General features: G+C 47.5%; 2 non-coding genes across 2 annotated transcripts; one reads left to right on the forward strand and one right to left on the reverse strand.

Annotated features, from left to right (window-relative positions):
• Positions 1-10,327: 10,327 nt before the first annotated feature.
• Positions 10,328-10,404, reverse strand: Trnas-cga (transfer RNA serine (anticodon CGA)). The gene has a single exon. It is a non-coding gene; the product is annotated as a tRNA-Ser (tRNA).
• A 148-nt stretch (positions 10,405-10,552) lies between these two features.
• Positions 10,553-10,629, forward strand: Trnas-cga (transfer RNA serine (anticodon CGA)). The gene has a single exon. It is a non-coding gene; the product is annotated as a tRNA-Ser (tRNA).
• The last annotated feature ends 7,035 nt before the right edge of the window (positions 10,630-17,664 follow it).

Below are 17,664 nucleotides of genomic sequence, written 5' to 3' on the forward strand. Positions count from 1 at the left end.
TGGCAAGCCGTTCCACAGGACTACATCCAGCATCTCTACGATCGTCTCCATGGGAGAATAGCAGCCTGCATTGCTGCGAAAGGTGGATATACACTGTACTAGTGCCGACATTGTGCATGCTCTGTTGCCTGTGTCTATGTGCCTGTGGTTCTGTCAGTGTGATCATGTGATGTATCTGACCCCAGGAATGTGTCAATAAAGTTTCCCCTTCCTGGGACAATGAATTCACGGTGTTCTTATTTCAATTTCCAGGAGTGTATTTCTATCTGTCACGACCACGAGCAAACCACTCCACACTGTCCAAGTCTCTCTCGCGACCGTGCGTCCGCTGCGTCCAGCCCTCCGTGTCCAGTGCCGTGCCGTCCAGAACTCCCTCGTGTCCTCCCCGGAGACCATCGCTGTGATTGGCTAGAAGACTCCTGCCCTGTCTTCAAGCCAACGCATTCTCGCAAACATAATGAAACATACGAAATACTGAGGTTACATTTAAATAACTTGAAATTAAATAAATATTCGTACTGCTGGACCATAAACACGCTCTAACACACATTATTAGATACAGTTATTTCACGCAGTGTTGCTTGTATGTTAGCACTGACGACTCTATGCAAACCGACGGATACGTCCGTCGTACGTCCCATATTGATTTCTGCAGTTATTTCACGCCGTGTTGCTTGTCTGTTAGCACCGACGACTCTATGCAAACCACCTTCGGAGTGGCCATGCGGTTCTAGGCGCTGCATTCTGGAACCGAGCCAGCGCTACGGTCGCAGGTTCGAATCCTGCCTCGGGCATGGATGTGTGTGATGTCCTTAGGTTAGTTAGGTTTAATTAGTTCTAAGTTCTAGGAGACTGATAAACTCAGAAGTTAAGTCGCATATACGGTGTTGATCTCGAAATATTGAATTCCCTAATGATTTTTCAAAAGCAATGTCCCATGCTTCTAGGTCCAACTACCATTGCGCGTTCAGAGTTTGTTAATGTCTGTCAAGCAGCCACAATCACATTGGAAACCTTTCAACAGGAATCACCTTCGCACAAATGACAGCTCCACCAATCCACTGCCTTTTTATACTTCTTGTACGCGATAGTACCATCATCTGTGTATGTGTACATCGCTATCCCATGACTTTTTGTCACCTCCACGTATGTAGGCCTCCTCTCTCTGCACTGTTCGAAAAAAAAAAATGTTCAAATGGCTCTGAGTACTATCGGACTCATAAAATTATACTTTTTCCGTAAACAATTTTCATAGCAACATTTCAGGATAAAAAATGGTTCAAATGGCTCTGAGCACTATGGGACATAACTTCTGAGGTCATCAGTCCCCTAGACTAAGAACTACTTAAACCTACCTAAGGACATCACACACATCCATGCCCGAGGCAGGATTCGGACCTGCGACCGTAGCCGTCGCCCGGTTCCAGACTGAAGCGCCTACAACCGCTAGGTCACAGCAGCCGGCTGCGCTGTTCGGTGCTGTTGTGCATTGTCATCTATAAAAAAATGAAGTCAGGGTCGAATACAACGCCCAAAAGACGCACATGGAGAAGGAGTTTTTTTTATTGGTCATCAGTCTACTGACTGGTTTGATGCGGCCCGCCACGAATTCCTTTCCTGTGCTAACCTCTTCATCTCAGAGTAGCACTTGCAACCTACGTCCTCAATTATTTGCTTGACGTATTCCAATCTCTGTCTTCCTCTACAGTTTTTGCCCTCTACAGCTCCCTCTAGTACCATGGAAGTCATTCCCTCATGTCTTAGCAGATGTCCTATCATCCTGTCCCTTCTCCTTATCAGTGTTTTCCACATATTCCTTTCCTCTCCGATTCTGCGTAGAACCTCCTCATTCCTTACCTTATCAGTCCACCTAATTTTCAACATCCGTCTATAGCACCACATCTCAAATGCTTCGATTCTCTTCTGTTCCGGTTTTCCCACAGTCCATGTTTCACTACCATACAATGCTGTACTCCAGACGAACATCCTCAGAAATTTCTTCGTCAAATTAAGGCCGGTATTTGATATTAGTAGACTTCCCTTGGCCAGAAATGCCTTTTTTGCCATAGCGAGTCTGCTTTTGATGTCCTCCTTGCTCCGTCCGTCATTGGTTATTTTACTGCCTAGGTAGCAGAATTCCTTAACTTCATTGACTTCGTGACCATCAATCCTGATGTTAGGTTTCTCGCTGTTCTCATTTCTACTACTTCTCATTACCTTCGTCTTTCTCCGATTTACTCTCAAACCATACTGTGTACTCATTAGACTGTTCATTCCGTTCAGCAGATCATTTAATTCTTCTTCACTTTCACTCACGATAGCAATGTCATCAGCGAATCGTATCATTGATATCCTTTCACCTTGTATTTTAATTCCACTCCTGAACTTTTCTTTTATTTCCATCATTGCTTCCTCGATGTACAGACAAGAGTAGGGGCGAAAGGCTACAGCCTTGTCTTACACACTTCTTAATACGAGCACTTCGTTCTTGGTTGTTGTACATATTGTATATGACCCGTCTCTCCCTATAGCTTACCCCTACTTTTTTCAGAATCTCGAACAGCTTGCACCATTTTAATTGTCGAACGCTTTTTCCAGGTCGACAAATCCTATGAAAGTGTCTTGCTTATTCTTTAGCCTTGCTTCCATTATTAGCCGTAACGTCAGAATTGCCTCTCTCGTCCCTTTACTTTTCCTAAAGCTAAACTGATCATCACCTAGCGCATTCTCAATTTTCTTTTCCATTCTTCTATATATTCCTTTTCCATTCTTCTATATATTATACTTGTAAGCAGCTTCGATGCATGAGCTGTTAAGCTGATTGTGCGATAATTCTCGCACTTGTCAGCTCTTGCCGTCTTCGGAATTGTGTGGATGATGCTTTTCCGTAAGATGGTATGTCGCCAGACTCATGTATTCTACACACCAACGTGAATAGTCGTTTTGTTACCACTTCCCCCAACGCTTTTAGAAATTCTGATGGAATGTTATCTATCCCTTCTGCCTTATTTGACCGTAAGTCGTCCAAAGCTCTTTTAAATTCCGATTCTAATACTGGATCCCCTATCTCTTCTAAATCGACTCCTGTTTCTTCTCCTATCACATCAGACAAATCTTCACCCTCATAGAGGCTTTCAATGTATTCTTTCCACCTATCTGCTCTCTCCTCTGCATTTACCAGTGGAATTCCCGTTGCACTCTTAATGTCACCACCGTTGCTTTAAATGTCACCAAAGGTTGTGTTGACTTTCCTGTATGCTGAGTCTGTCCTTCCGACAATCATATCTTTTTCGATGTCTTCACATTTTTCCTGCAGCCATTTCGTCTTAACTTCCCTGCACTTCCTATTTAGTTCATTCCTCAGCGACTTGTATTTCTGTATTCCTGATTTTCCCGGAACATGCTTGTACTTCCTCCTTTCATCAATCAAAAATGGCTCTGAGCACTATGGGACTCAACTGCTGAGGTCATTAGTCCCCTAGAACTTAGAACTACTTAAACCGAACTAACCTAAGGACATCACAAACATCCATGCCCGAGGCAGGATTCGAACCTGCGACCGTAGCGGTCTTCCGGTTCCAGACTGCAGCGCCTTTAACCGCACGGCCACTTCGGTCGGCTTTCATCAATCAACTGAAGTATTTCTTCTGTTACCCATGGTTTCTTCGCAGCTACCTTCTTTGTACCTATGTTTTCCTTCCCAACTTCTGTGATGGCCCTTTTTTAGAGATGTCCATTCCTCTTCAACTGTACTGCCTACTGCGCTATTCCTTATTGCTGTATCTATAGCGTTAGAGAACTTCAAACGTATCTCGTCATTCCTTAGTACAATGTCATAATAACGATTATTGGAGAGTCTGCCGTGTTCAAAGATTTCGAGGCTAGTATGCCCCCCTACACCATAGCACCCGGACCACCAAAACGACCATGTTCGACAATGCTGGACATAGCCTCATTCGGCAAAAGCTGGAAATACGTGATGCACACCTTAAGTTTTGCATACCGATGCATTTGTCTTGAAAATAAGTACTTTAAGTTTGTTACATAGTTTCGCAAAGTTGCACTCCTATGTTATCCCTCCCCCATTTCTCCCCCCCCCCACTGCCCATCCCAAGTACCTGTCCCTTCCCCCTGTTTCCTTCACCGCCCCATTTTTCTATCTTCTTTCTTCCTTCGTCTCATTATACTTGATTATACATGTCTACAACGTCCCCTTACACATCGTTACACGTGTATACCAGTTTACCTCCTGTCCTTTTCACACATTTCTCTCACCCCCTTCCCCCTGCCATAATTATTATACTAATCCAACTCAGTGGATTGCTCTCTTTCCCACCCTTTCTTCAACTCTTTGTTTATCATTCTGACTCTCATACCCTTTTCCCAATCCCTCACCACCATTCTGATCTAACCAGTTTCCACACTCAGTCAAGTATCCACGCATATTTTTTGTTGCTACCCTCCTTCAAATCCCCCTTCCCTCTGCCACCTCTTCCGCATCTACCCACTTGTAACACTAGCTTTCCTACTTATCCACCTCACACACTGTTCACTGCGATTGGAGGCACCCCTCTCCTTTCCAACCCCCTACCACCACTCACCATTCGAATCACATTCTTCACCTTCTTCTTCTTCCCAGTCTCATACAACCTTCGAATAATAATGTCTTTTCCTGTTCTCCTCCCCCCCTTTCCCCATATTTCCTCTCCACATCCATTTTATCACTGTCATTCTTATATTTAATATTTTTATATTACTAATGGAGTTTCCTCTATCGTTATGTTGTGATTCATTGGCTTTTGTATTTTGTTTCGTGTGTTCCTTACAGAAATTGGTTGCTTTATGCTACATAACTTATGTTCACTTCATATTATTCTGCTATTTAAATGTAAATGCAAAGATAATGATTCGCTATGTCGCCCCAGAGGTAATCACATACGGTCCTACGACACCGAACACTATTAAGCTTATATCTCTGATCCTTCTGCATTTTTATTTGTAAGGTCTTCTAGAGTCTACATTCTTTGATATCACTTTTATGTGTGTGTGTGAAATCTTATGGGACTTAACTGCTAAGGTCATCAGTCCCTAAGCTTACACACTACTTAACCTAAATTATTCTAAGGACAAACACACACACCCATGCCCGAGGGATCTGCCGCACAGTCCATGACTGCAGCGCCTTAGACCGCTCGGCTAATCCTGCGCGGCGATATCGCTTTTATAGTTAATTCTTAAAGGCACGTATTACTCTTTTGTTTACCTGGCTTGGGCTGATGTTCTCAGATATGATGTGCTTGTACGATAATGTGCTGCATTTCTACAAGACGTCAATTTTGTACCAATTGTATCATCTTAAGCAAATTTGTTAAACTGTGCATATGCCATCCATCCAGTGCACAGCAAAATGATGTTAATAGTCCAAGAAGTACGTGTATCTCTCGTAAATGTAATTAAAACTGTAACATTTAAAGGAGAAGAGGGAAGAAGTATAACAGAATATATTTGGAAAATCCGAACCATCAGACTAATGAAACAAGCCTACTCGCTGACTGTCTTTGGTAATGCACAGCATGGGGTCGGGCCAGTCAGCGCAAGTGCTCCAAATCACTCCATCTTAGGCGGAACTAGAAAAAGGAGAGGGCCTAATCATGAAATGGACCTAAGAATGTTACATCCTGACGGGTAGGACGAAGAAGAAAGAAACCGAAAACCAACACCGTACACTTACTGTCCACTGTCGAGCAGCCGTACGGTATGAAATCCAAGCACGACTGAGTGTGGTGGGGGGAGAGCGGGGGGGGGGGGGATGGGGGGGGGCACACCGGAGGTCTGGAGACGCGGTGGGACACACATGAGGATGGGATTCTAAAAAGTCGAAAGCGTCGTGGTGGGAATAAATCGTTAGTGTTACTGAGGCGGATCTCTTTAAGATAATTAACCTTCTGAACTGTTGAATAAGGGATGTTTGTCTCTCGTCATGTCGCCGAAATGACTTCAAAAATGGCTCTGAGCACTATGGGACTTAACATCTATGTTCATCAGTCCCCTAGAACTTAGAACTACTTAAACCTAACTAACCTAAAGACAGCACACAACACCCAGCCATCACGGGGCAGAGAAAATCCGTGACCCCGCCGGGAATCGAACCCGGGAACCCGGGCGTGGGAAGCGAGAACGCCGAAATGACTTTCGTGGCTTCTTTGGAAGGCCTCCCTCTGATCAGATGCGCATTTTTCCGCCAGTACTTGACTGACTGTTTATATTCGTATTGTGCAAAATGAGATTTTCACTCTGCAACGGAGTGTGCGCTGATATGAAACTTCCTGGCAGATTAAAACTGTGTGCCCGACCGAGACTCGAACTCGAGCTTTGCCTAGGCAAAGGTCCCGAGTTTGAGTCTCGGTCCGGCACACAGTTTTAATCTGCCAGGCAGTTTTTATATTCGTAGTGGTTAGGAACTTGTCATAGCAAACCTTTATGTGTTAACATCTGGTAGCTCCATTAACCCTCACGCGCTCGCGCGGGCGGTGAAATGACCGCCTTTTTTGCAATTTCGCGCCATACTTACTCCACAAAGTAACGAGGCGGCGGGAGGCACATGTATTCTCTAGTTGCACCTTTTTGCGACAGATGCTGCTCAAAGTTCGTCCAAATCGCACCTCTCTCCCTCTCAGGACAAGTTCAAATAGGTCCGAACACGTTCGGCGGTCAATTTACCGCCTTGCGAGCGCTTACGGCACTCACAGAAAGGGTCAGTTTACCGCCTTGCGAGCGCTTACGAGACTGTGTTCTACTCGTCTACTTCGGAATGTAAGTATTTCTTTTTGTAATTCCCCTATAGTTCCTCAATTTTATAGATTCTTCCAATTCTCTAGTGAATGTGCATGTGCTCCAGAATTTCAACATCAAGAAGAACACAAAGGTGGCCTGCATGCATATTTTTCCGCTTACTTGACTTGGCAGGAATAAATTCGTTACGCATTTTTCAATATGAAAGGAAAAACGAGAAGACAATTTTTACATGCGTTATCTTTGAAACTGATGGGCGAAAACCTGAAAGAAAGAGCTAAATTGAAGCATTTACCAAAAGATTTGTTAGTATTTTCGGAAAATTACAAAGAGAGTGGCGTAGTTTATCCAGCTGTATCAACCCCTACAAGGAGAGGAATATGTTATTTGTGTGGCTCAAAAAAGAATATAAAAACAAAGCGAGAATGCGGTGAATGTGGAAGAAACGTCTGTCTACGACATTCAACCACGACAGTTACGTGCAGTAATTGTTGTCAGCCTCAAAACGAAAATGAAATGGATACAGACTGATCAGCGTTTTTCATCTGACAGAAATGTTTGTGACGTTTTCAATCAAAAATTCCTTTTTTAAAGCAAAATTAGCTTTCCTTGTGACGAGTTAAGACAGTGAGTAATTCTAGTCTTAAGTATTACATTATATAGTCCCAAAAAATTACAATTAAAAAAATATTCTTATACTTCATTCGGGTATTTGGCTTCCTTTCTGTATTCCATTGTATATTTTATTGTTAAATAAATAATTTTGATTACAAATGTGTTTGCAATATTATGTGAGATATCCTATGTCGATACTTTGTGGAAATGTGACCTTTAAAAACGGAAAACCTCAAGAGACTGATGAAAACTCTCGGACGGTGACTATTTCTAGCGCGAGCGCATGAAGGTTAAAAATTCGCGTTGGGTAGTTGACTTCGTTTCCGCATATCACACCACGCATTCGGCTCACTTCTTTCTGGCAATTTTTGGATCTCAAAAAAAAAAAAAAAGGAATCGCTTAAAAAAAACTCTTTAAAAATCTGTTTGAGTTGCTTTACACAATGACGCAAACAGCAACTATCTGTGTCTCATAGGATTTTTTTTTTTTTTTTTTTAATATGCGCCTGGGGCTCAGGGAGGTTTCGTGTTCCATTTTTCACGTGAAGACTCTGTATTACACGCTGTTTCTGATAACAGCATCTCTCTGTGCAGCTGCTACAATTCCACTAGACATCGGTCTGCATCAAATGCACCTCTGCACAGGCTGGAAGTGTCACGTGCTAAACACCTGGCATCCGGCGGCCTTTGTAACGCGTGTTGGCAGAGCAGCCAGAAGGGGCCGGCACAGCACAGGTAATTGTATGAACGCGGCGTACCGCTACGGGAGCGCAGAGCGCCTGTGGTCACGTGATTAGTGCCGGCATGCGCAGCTGCCAGCCCTCTACTTAGGGGAGGGACCCCACCTGCGTCAGCTGACCTGTCCTCGGCCCGCGACACGTGTCCTGTAGAGAACCGCGTGTGCAAATGAATGACGCACGGTATCTGTGCTGTGTAGGTGTTCGGAGTCACAGTGGCTGTGGCGTCCGAGTGGGTGAAACGTGTACACTGTCTGGTTAAAAGCACCAGCTTATCTATTAGTGGGCGACATTAACCGCAGATATACCGAGGCATTTTCCGTAACGTGCATTACCAAGGGGAACGCGGTACTTTATGTCTACCCGAAAAACAAATTTTTAAAAATGGTCATTAATTGTTCGAGTGTGAGTCAAATGAAAACCTTAAATAGTTTTTTAAATATTATTTATTGTGCAGAAGTGGTACAATGCTGTATCACTTTTCAACATAATCTCCCCCACGCTCAATGCAAGTCCTCCAGCGCTTACAAAGTGCATAAATTCCTTTAGAAAAAATTCTTTTCGTAGTCCGTGCAACCACTCGTGCACCGCGTGGCGTACCTCTTCATCAGAACGGAACTTCTTTCCTCCCATTCCGTCTTTGGGTGGTCCAAACATATGGAAATCATTTGGGGCAAGGTCTGGTGTGTATGGTGGATGAGGAAGACACTCGAAATGCAGGTCTGTCATTGTTGCAACTGTTGTACGGGCAGTGTGGGGCCTTGCATTGTCATGTTGCAAAAGGACACCTGCTGACAGCAATCCACGTCGCTTTGATTTGACTGCAGGCCGCGGATGATTTTTTAGGAGATCTGTGTATGATGCAAAGGTGACAGTGCTCCCTGTAGGCATGTAATGCTCCAAAATGACGCCTTTTTCGTCCCAAAAGAGAGTCAGCATAACCTTCCTTGCTGATGGTTCTGTTCGCACCTTCTTTGATTTTGGTGATGAGGAATGGCGGGCGCCATTCCTTGCCCGCTCTCTTCGTTTGCGATTGGTGGAAGTGAACCCAGGTTTCGTCCCCATTAACGATTCTTGCAAGGAAGCCATCACCTTCTCGTTCAAAGCGCCGAAGAACTTCTTCACAAGCGTCAACACGTCGTTCTCTTATTTCAGCAGTCAGCTGCCGTGGCACCCATCGTGCAGACACTTTGTGAAACTGGAGCACATCATGCACAGTGTGGTGTGCTGACCTATGACTAATCTGTGAACATGCTGTAATGTCATTCAGTGTCACTCGGCGGTTTTCCTTCACTATGGCTTCAACTGCTGCAATGTTCTGTGGAGTCACAACTCGTTGTGCCTGACCTGGACGAGGAGCATCTTCCACTGAAGTCACACCATTTGCGAACTTGCTACTCCATTCGTAGACTTGCTGCTGTGATAAACATGCATCACCGTATTGAACCTTCATTCGTCGATGCATTTCAATAGGTTTCACACCTTCACTACGCAAAAACCGAATAACAGAACGCTGTTCTTCCCTGGTGCAAGTCGCAAGTTGGGCGGCCATCTTTATACTGACACTGCGACGGTATGTGTGCATCTGCACTATGCTGCCACCTACACGCCATTCTGCGCGCTGGTTGTAGCACGCTTACCAACGTACAGGATAACGGCGCAAAATTTCGATTTGTTATTACAAATTTAAGGTTTTCATTTGACTCACCCTCGTAGACAGTAACAAAATACTTTTAAAGAAGCACTGACGTGGAAGTAAAGTCCAGAACGCGAAGAATAGCTTTTAGCACACTCTTAGCTTTAACAACGCACCTTCAGTATCATTACTACCGATTTCATGGCCAACACAAAAAAAAATAAAAATCCAAATTTCGCTCACTTTTGCTGACTTTTACTCTCAACTTGAGTCTTAAAGAGAGAGTGATGTGTAAGTAAGGCCTCGAAACTAGAAATACTGAATATGACATTCACTGGGGAAATCGACATCAGCCACTGGGTTACGTTTAACTGAACAATTTAAGATCTTACTGCGTATGGAATCTCGACGGCGCCTCACCCCCCCCCCCCTATACCTCCTCGTCCCCTCTTGGTGTTGTGAGGGTTAACATGGAATGTTTCCAGCATGAGATTTTCACTCTGCAGCGGAGTGTGCGCTGATATGAAACTTCCTGGCAGATTAAAACTGCGTGCCGGGCCGAGACTCGAACTCGGGACCTTTACCTTTCGAGGGAAAGTGCTCTACCAACTGAGCTACCCAAGCTGCCAGTACCTCGTCTCCTACCTTCCAAACTTCACAGAAGCTCTTCTGCGAACCTTGAAGAACTTCACAGAAGAGCTTCTGTGAAGTTTGGAAGGTAGGAGACGAGGTACTGGCAGAATTGAAGCTGTGACGACGGGTCGTGAGTCGTGCTTGGGTAGCTCAGTTGGTAGAGCACTTGTCCGCGAAAGGCAAAGGTCCCGAGTTCGAGTCTCGGCCCGGCACGCAGTTTTAATCTGTCAGGAAGTGTCAACATGGAATGTGTTCGCCAGCTACCTTTGTGACGGCTTGAACTCTACCGCAGACACTTTCATCGTGGTGCCTGAGAGTCAGTTTGAGCGGTATCATCGTCCACAGACCATTCACTCATGAAGCCTGTCCGAGCGAGATGGCGCAGGGCTTAGCACACTGGACTGGACTAGCATTCGGGAGGAGTACAGCGGTTCAAACCCTCATCCGGCCATCCTGATTTAGATTTCCCATGATTTCCCTAGATCGCTTCAGGCAGATACCGGGATGGTTCCTTTGAAAGAGCACGGCCGACTTCCTTCCCCAATCCGATGGGGCCGATGGCCTCGGTGTTTGGTCCCCTCCCACAAGTCAACCATCGGGCAGCCACTGTTTTGTTGTCATGCCGACACAACCATCGTCTCCGAACTGTTCGTGTACTGCACGCTGAACACGACGCTGTAAAAATTATTTGTGTCCTTCCGCATTCAGCGTTTTCTTAAGGGGACCACACCTATCTAACCCATGTTAATTTAGACAAGTATTTGACCCATTTCTGAAAAAATCTATTTGATGCAGGACGTTAATATTTTTACTGCATGTAACATGATGCCAATAGAGTCAACTGTACTATACTTTATCCATTTTATAGTGTTTAAGAAAAACTTTTTTAAATTTATTAACAAAAAATATTAATACAAAATTGTTAAGGCTTTCGTGGCCACTTGTTGACAAACTGCCTATTGGCTTCTGTCTCGGGTTCTTCGGCCGACGTTCATCTAATGATTTTTCTGACGTTTCGCCAGCACGAGTGGCTGGCATTGTCAAAGCTTCACCCTCAATTGCCGGTGGTGAACTGGAGCCGAGCTTTTTTTATATAGGATGGGGCCCCTCCACGCCCGCACCAACGTGGTGACCAACACAAAAGTTCTACTGTCACCTCCGTAAGCATGTTAGTTTAGAATCAGGCGTCACAGGATGCAGGCTGTGATGTTATCCATGCGTCTTGGTAAGACTACTCATTAACATGGTCCATCAGGAGATAGAAGTGGTCGAAAACGATCGAAGGGTAGCGGTTTTAAGAGCAGAGGAAAAAAAGTGCCAAGGCCAGCGCCAAGGGAAAAAAAACCTCTGCGACAGTAGGACGGGTAGTGAGGGCAGTAGCGGCTTGCTAGCTGCGACAGAGCATGCAAGGTGAGGGGTGGTTAGCGTGAGGTATCGTGCAACGTTACCTGTGTGCTGCGTGGTCGTTAGCTGGGTCAGGCCGGTGCTGCGGCTGGGCTCGCTGTAGTCTCCTGTGCCGGCCGCAGTGGCTTCCTCCCTGTAACATAAAAAAGTTCGGCGCGGCAACGCATGCGCTGCTGTTAGGCCCTCTGCTGCGCCTTGTCGTCAGTGACTTGGTGCAGCTTCATCAGGCTGGTGCAGAACGGCGGCGATTGGCTACAGCGTCCTCCTCTACTGCACGGCGCAGGCCTTCTGCATTGCAGCGGTGATCTGCTCCGCACTTCCAGTGATCTGCGCCGCTTCAGCGTCGGAGAGATGCACGCCGTTCGCTCGCGCTTGCGCGATGACGGCTGCCTTTCTGTCTTCTCGGTCCCTTGAGGGGTCGAATCCCGCAGCGGGCGGCGTCGCCAGCGGCTCCTCTGGGGCGGCGGTTGTCTTCCTTGCGCCTCTCACCTGCGGTGCTGCTGGAACAAAAGCAGGGATAGGCGCGCGAACGTCCTTCTGCGAGGTCGCAGGAGTGTTCGCAGGTACGACTGCGCTGAGGCCTCGGGCGAAAACTGCTCGCAGTTGCCTCGAGGCCTCTTCCTTCTCTGCAGCCACGGCGGCTGCGAAGGCAGCCCTCTCCGCCGCCATGACGGCTTTGAGGGCTGCTGTGGCCTCCTTCACGGCGGTGCCGAGTTCGAGGCCACATCTCTTCGCAGGAGGGCGAGCTGCGTCCTGGCTGCCCGTTTCCGAGCGGCCGTCCCTGCCCCTGGCAGGTGGATCTGCTGCTGCGCCGTCCCTCAGCTGCGCCGGGCTGTTCTGCGCCCTACGCCGTTTCCGACGTCGTCTTCTCTTCTGCTGCTGCGTCGGTGCGGCCGCGGCCGCCTCGCCGCCCCCGGCACGGCTGCGGCTCGAGAAAGCCGCACAGCCGCGCCAACTGGCGACGTGCGGGCCGCCACACCGGATACATGTCGGCAGAGCGTTGCTGCCGCGGTCGCAGGCGCGGCTGTCGTGCTCACCCGAGCACTTGACGCACCGCGCCGCGTTGCGGCAATACTTCGCAACGTGGCCCTCGCCCTGGCACCTGAAGCACTGGGGCTGAGGATCCGTGGCGGTCGGGAGAGCCTCCGTCGTAACCGGGAAGCCCAGCAACTTCCGCAAGTCGAAGATGTCGCTCCCGCCGTCGACCGTTTGCACGGTCACGGCATAGAGCGGCGCCCTCTTCCTGTTGGTTCGGTTGTGCAACCTTGCGGCTGCACTACCAAACCCGGCTCGCAGCAGCCCTTCCCGGACTGCTGCCTCATCACAGCACCGAGGCAACCCCCTGAGGAGTGCCTTAGTCGTCTTCATCCTTCCTACGGAAGGTGCCTTCTCTCGCGCCGGCGGCGCGTCGACGATGTGGTCGGCCACTGCGACCTTGATCGCCCTGTGGTCGGCCACGTTTGCGGCTCGAACGCAGATCAGCGAGTCTGTATCGACAGACTCGTAGACCACCTCGTTCCGAGCGCAATTCGTCATGGTGTCGAACAGCGCTGTCCACCCGCCTTTGCACTTGACGTACAAAGGGGGGACAGGCCGCGACTCGTCTTCTCTGGAGTTCCTTGCACGGTCGGCAGACTCAGTGAGTTGCACAACCGAAGGACCCTTCGTAGCGGCAGGTTTCCTCTGCGCACCCTTCTTCCCCATGCTGCGAGGCGCGGAACACGACAATTTGCACGCGTTGTCAAAACAACGCACGACAATTTGCTCTCCGCGGCGCCCACAGCACAGAAAACCTCTTCACGAGCTCTCAACGGCCGAGTAAGCGAAGCGCGCAACGGCAGCGATGCGCTCTCCTCGCCAGCTCAGGCCGCTCTCTCTGGAGCCGAGCTCCCGGCCGCAGACTATATGTACCTGGCGCGCCAACGTCCGAGGGCTTCTCCGCGGTCATTTCCGGTGCGGTTCTCCTCTTGCTACCTGCGACGGTCGTTCGCTGCAGTACGGGAAGCCAGGATTCGTTTACCTTAAGGCTTTCCTCTGTCTTGTTCAAACTGTTCCCGTGTTTTTGTATTTCTGCAGCTTCTTTGAACAAGCGCGTCTGATAGTGGTTCTCTACAGCCAGAACTTCCGTGTCGGTGAATTTTATTACGTGGTCGGTCTCATTCAGTGCGTGTTCTGCCACGGCCGATTTCTCCACCTGCCCCAACCTGCAATGTCGCTTATGCTCTTTGATCCTGGTGTTAACTGATCGTCCAGTCATTCCGACATAAACTTTTCCGCATGTGCATGGTATACGGTATATTCACGACATTGCAAGTGGGTCTCTTTTCTCCTCGTAGTTTCATTGTACGCGTGCCTACAAATAGTTTTAGGAAGGCGGTTCCAAATTATGCTGTTGAAACATTCATTTGGGTTCTGTGTCTGCTCATGCAGACATTTCCTTAGAAGGTCAGGATGAACCAAGTCTCTGAAAATAGGTTTAATTGCTGTAATAACAGCAGCAGGAAGAGAATGCTGGTGACAATAAGATTCTCCAGTTGCCTGAGCCCTGTTGTATTTGCACCACGAATTTTCTCCTGATGGACACAATCCATGACATGGCTTGTCACCAGTAGAGGACTTATGGAAGAATATGGCCCAAACATCTCTCTTCATTGCCTCCAGATTTTCTTTATTTCTCCTAATTGCCTGCCCATTGTATACTTGGGGGTTTTCTATTTCAGTTTTAGTTAACCAACCCTGTCCGGTCAACAATTTTCCATCTTCTAATTCTTTTTCGTCTGATATCAACAGTTAGTTTTACAGCCTTGTTCCCAATCGTTTTTGAACATGGCCTACACATTCTATTTTGCTAATAATGGCATCTCCATATGGCGTAGAGTTGACAGTGGGTGGGTTGACAGTGGATGACAGAAAAGTGGGCGTGGCATATAAACACGCGTAGTAGTAAAATGCGCTTTAAATGCTCGAAAAAATTTTTTTTCAAGCGAAATCCTTTTCAGAGTACTTAAATAAAACCTTAATCTATCGAAATATGATGAGAAACGAAAATAGATATTTTTTGGACCTCAACCACTGTGTGGTCCCCTTAAGCACAATAAGGGGACGACACCCTAACGACGAAAAACAGCCCCATACCTTAACACCACCACCTATTTCGTATTCCCTGTTGGCGCTATACATAATGGCAGGGATAGCTCCCCAGACGTTCGCTAAACCTACACCCTTCAATCGCACTGCTATAGGTTATGGAGCGATTTATCACTACAATTCACTCACATTGTCTGTTGGTGTCATTCTTTACACCACACTAACCGTTGCTTGACATTAACTGTAGTAATAAGTGAGGAGCTGCTAGACAATTTTGTGCAATATTTTTTTAATTCCCTAAGCACATTCACTGTGGTAGTTGAATTACTGGCAGCACTTTTGACCTCCCGAATGATTCTTCGCGCTCACTTCGTGCGATTTAGTGCACCCACACTCCACAGTGCTAGACGGTCACTATCTGTTGTCAATGAGGCTTGCCTGATCTTCGTTAAGATAGTCCCACCCCTTTTTAAGTCTTATACACTAAAGAGCCAAAGAAACTGGTACACCTGCCTAACATCGTGTAAGGCCCTCGCGAGCACGCAGAAGTGCCTCAACATAACATAGCATAGACTCCACTAATGTCTCAAGTGTCCATAAACCCGTAAGTGTACGAGGGGTTGGAGATCTCTTCTGAACAGCACGTTGCAAGGCATCCCACATATGCTCAATAACTTTCATGTCTGGGGAGTTTAGTGGCCAGCGGAAGTGTTTAAACTCGGAAGTGTGTTCCTCGAGCGAGTCTGTAGCAATTCTAGACGTGTGGGGCGTCACATTGCGCAAGACCGTCGGAAGCAAAATGGACATGAATGTATGCAGGTGATCAGACACGGTGCTTACGTACGTTTCACCTGTCGGAATCCTATCGACTTATCAGGGGTCCTATATCACTCCAACTGCACACTCCCCACACCATAACAGAGCCTTCACCAGCTTGAACAGTCCCCTGCTGACATGCACGGTCCAAAGTGCCATGAGCTTGTCACCATACTCGTACATGTCCATCCGATCGATACAATTTCAAACGAGATTCGTCCTACCAGGCAACATGTTTTCAGGCATCAACAGTCAAACGTCGGTGTTGACGGGTCCAGGCGAGGCGTAAAGCTTTGTGTGGTGCAGTCGTCAAGGGTGCACGAGCGGGCCGCTTCGTTGAATTCTTCGCGCGCTGACACTTGTCCAGGGCCCAGCACTGAAATCTGCAACAGTTTGTGGAACGGTTGCACTTCTGTCACGTTGAACGATTCTCTTCAGTTGTTGATGGTTCCGTTCTTGTAGGATCTCACTCCGGCCAGAGCAATATCGGAGATTTGATGTTTTACCGAATTTCTAATATTCACGGTACTCTCGTGAAATGGTCGTATGGGCCGGCCGGAGTGGCCGAGCGGTTCTAGGCACTGCAGTCTGGAAACTCGCGACCGCTACGGTCGCAGGTTCGAATCCTGCCTCGAGCATGGATATGTGTGATGTCCTTAGGTCAGTTAGGTTTAAGTAGTTCTATGTCTAGGGGACTGATGACCTCAGATGTTGAGTCCTATATTGCTCAGAGCCATTTGAACCATTTTTTTTTTTTTTTTTTTGGTCGTACGGGAAAATCTCCACTTCATCGCTAACTCAGAGATGTTGTGCTCCACCGCTCGTGCGCCTACTATAACACTACGTTAAATCTCACTTAAATCTTGATAACCTGCCATTGTAGCAGCAGTAACCGATCTAACAACTGCGCCAGACACACGTTGTCTTCTATAGGCGTTGCCGACCGCAGCGCCGTATTCTGCCTGTTTATATATGTCTCTATTTCAATACGCATGCCTATACCAGCGTCAAGGGTAACCGCAGCCACGGTCTCCTAGCTGAGAGTCCATTCTGCTGCAGACGTCGTCGACCTGTTCGTGCAGATGGTTGTTGTCTTGCAAACATCCCCATCTGTTGACTCAGGGATCGAGACGTGGCTGCACGATGCGTTGCAGCCATGCGGATAAGATGCCTGTCATCTCGACTGCTAGTGAAACGAGGCCGTTGGGATCTAGCACGGCGTTCCGTATTACCCTCCTGAATCCACCGATTCCATATTCTGATAACAGTCATTGGATCTCGACCAACGCGAACAGCAATGTCGCGAGACGGTAAACCGCAATCGCGATAGGCTACAATCCGACCTTCATCAAAGTCGGAAACGTGATGGTGCGCATTTCTCCTCCTTACACGAAGCATCACAACAACGATTCACCAGGCAACGCCGCTGAACTACTACACTCCTGGAAATTGAAATAAGAACACAGTGAATTCATTGTCCCAGGAAGGGGAAACTTTATTGACACATTCCTGGGGTCAGATACATCACATGATCACACTGACAGAACCACAGGCACATAGACACAGGCAACAGAGCATGCACAATGTCGGCACTAGTACAGTGTATATCCACCTTTCGCAGCAATGCAGGCTGCTATTCTCCCATGGAGACGATCGTAGAGATGCTGGATGTAGGCCTGTGGAACGGCTTGCCATGCCATTTCCACCTGGCGCCTCAGTTGGACCAGCGTTCGTGCTGGACGTGCAGACCGCGTGAGACGACGCTTCATCCAGTCCCAAACATGCTCAATGGGGGACAGATCCGGAGATCGTGTTGGCCAGGGTAGTTGACTTACACGTTCTAGAGCACGTTGGCTGGCACGGGATACATGCGGACGTGCATTGTCCTGTTGGAACAGAAAGTTCCCTTGCCGGTCTAGGAATGGTAGAACGATGGGTTCGATG

This window comes from Schistocerca nitens, chromosome 10 (assembly GCF_023898315.1).
Source record: "Schistocerca nitens isolate TAMUIC-IGC-003100 chromosome 10, iqSchNite1.1, whole genome shotgun sequence".
Lineage (NCBI taxonomy): Eukaryota > Metazoa > Arthropoda > Insecta > Orthoptera > Acrididae > Schistocerca > Schistocerca nitens.